Source organism: Jaculus jaculus, chromosome 3 (assembly GCF_020740685.1).
Source record: "Jaculus jaculus isolate mJacJac1 chromosome 3, mJacJac1.mat.Y.cur, whole genome shotgun sequence".
Lineage (NCBI taxonomy): Eukaryota > Metazoa > Chordata > Mammalia > Rodentia > Dipodidae > Jaculus > Jaculus jaculus.
The window spans coordinates 28,337,419-28,339,525 of NC_059104.1; the positions used below are offsets into that span (position 1 = coordinate 28,337,419).

A 2,107-nucleotide genomic window follows, 5' to 3' on the forward strand; every position below is an offset into this window, starting at 1 on the left:
CTCCAGCCCCAGAGTTCTATTTTTATGCCAGGGCGAGGTGGCATGTAAGGTGGCACCTCCTGGATTTTTTTTTTTTGAGACTCATTTCCTAAGTGAAACTGCAAAACTAAAGCTACCTTTCCACCGGAAGTGGTCAGCGCCAGGCGCTCAGGACAGTTCGGTAGGAGCCGCGGCCCAAGTAACATGAGCATGGGCGGTATCCACAGAGGGCCTCGCAGAGCAGCCAGGCAAGACTTGAACTCAGGATCTTCATGCTTCCAGAGTGCTAGGGTTACAGACATGTCCCCTTATGCCTGACTACGATAGTAATTAAAAAAACAAAACAAACAAACAAAAAAAACATAAAGAGTGTTTGAAACCTAACCCTACCAAGTGAGTGCTGTACAGTGCCAAGACGTCAATGTTGAAGTGGGTAAAGATGAAAGAAACAGAAAGAATGGCTAATCCATTTTAATGCTCCTGACAGAAGCCGGAGTAGATGGGAAGCTGAAGCGCTTTGTGATGTGGATGAAAATCGCATGTTAGAGCATACATTGGCAAGAAAAGCAATAGCTCGCCTGGGAAGCCGGAAAGAAAGGAAGAGAAAAGCGCTGCAGGTTGCCTGGTATTGACTGTATTACAAAGCCTTCCTGTTGAAGAAAGAAATAATGAGAATGACGGACACCCAGTAAGAGGTTCCCCTCATGACGGTGGTGGAGTAATGAAGACAGTGACGCTGAGGAAGAAAAAGACTGAAGTGAGAGCAAGAAGTGGAGCGGCAAGCAGATCGGAAAGCGGAAGGAGGACCATCGCCAGGGACATCGCGGGCGTTTTCAAGACACAGCCTGAGGATGACTGACACATTCACAGCAGGAAACGGTTAGAGAAACTTGTCATCACCATCTGGGAGTCCTCTGTGAAGCATTCTGCTGCCAATGCAGCCTTTTCAGCCAATGAAAGTCCTCCTCAACACCAGGGTATATTGCGCACCCACATGAATGCGCATTATACCCCGGCCGAAAAGACTGGTGACCTTTGTAAGAAGATTGCGCATTAAGAATAATTGCATATTACGAATAACCCTTGATTACACTCTCTCACTGGTTTTACTGTACCCACATGACCTCAGTATTAAAAAAAAAAAAAAAGTGACTTAAACCATTTTTTTTTCTTCCTATTAAGGAAGGTGCCACCAACATTAATAGGAATCAGGAGGTGCCCAGCCCAACTTTGTTGAATCTATCCACACCTCAGTCCACAGGAAGTCAGCCTACTTCTGGGGAACCAGCACTCCCAAGGGGCACGAAGCTGACCCAGAAACTTTTGCCATCCCTGCTGGTTCCTCGCCTCACGGCCACTGTGGCAGGTGGTCTGGGAGCAGCAAGTCGCCGCAGCCCAAGCGCATGCCCAGACGCTTCCTGCACTTGGAAAAGAAGAGCCCTGTGCACAGCAGATCATTTCCACCTGTCATCTAAGTAAGGAAGGAAGTGCTGTGTGGCTTTGAAGGGAGAATGAAATAAATAAGGTCCTCTCCTGGAAGCTTGTGCCCCATGATTATCTCCCAGGAGATCAACCAGCCACCTCCTCACTCTTACATTTTGGGGGCACAACATTTGTTGCAATTGTTTGTAAAACTTCCAGAAATCCTTGGAAAGACGCCTTTGCCTGAGCAGAATTAAAGGCTTTACTGAATTTATTGAAGCATTTAGATCTCTTTCTGAGGTGTTCTTTTTTTTTTTTTTTTTTTTAGCAGAATACTATGATGCCTTCTTCCCAGAGTCAGCATATGTGGCTGCTCCTGAGGCGCATTACAACACCAACAACCCCAGGCAATGTATTAAACTTTTGCTGGTGTTCTAAGAGTAGCTGCCTTCTCTCCGTTCCCTAGATTCCAGGTTAACCAGTGAGGGGGTGGGTCTTCTCTTCAAGGTTCACCAACAAGCACTTCCTGGGGGGTATCTGACAGGCAGGCTCAGTTTGAGTTTTTCACACATTTATTTATTTTTTTTTTTTAGCTATTTCTGTTATGAGTTAATTCCTGACCTGAATGTGGTGAATTAGGCTTTGTAATCCTGGCACCAGGGAAGATTACGAGTTCTAGGTCAGTCTGGGTGCCATATTAGACACC

General features: G+C 46.2%; 1 pseudogene; it reads left to right on the plus strand.

Annotated features, from left to right (window-relative positions):
* Positions 1 to 518: 518 nt before the first annotated feature.
* LOC101593655 lies at positions 519 to 1,839 on the plus strand (annotated as a pseudogene).
* The last annotated feature ends 268 nt before the right edge of the window (positions 1,840 to 2,107 follow it).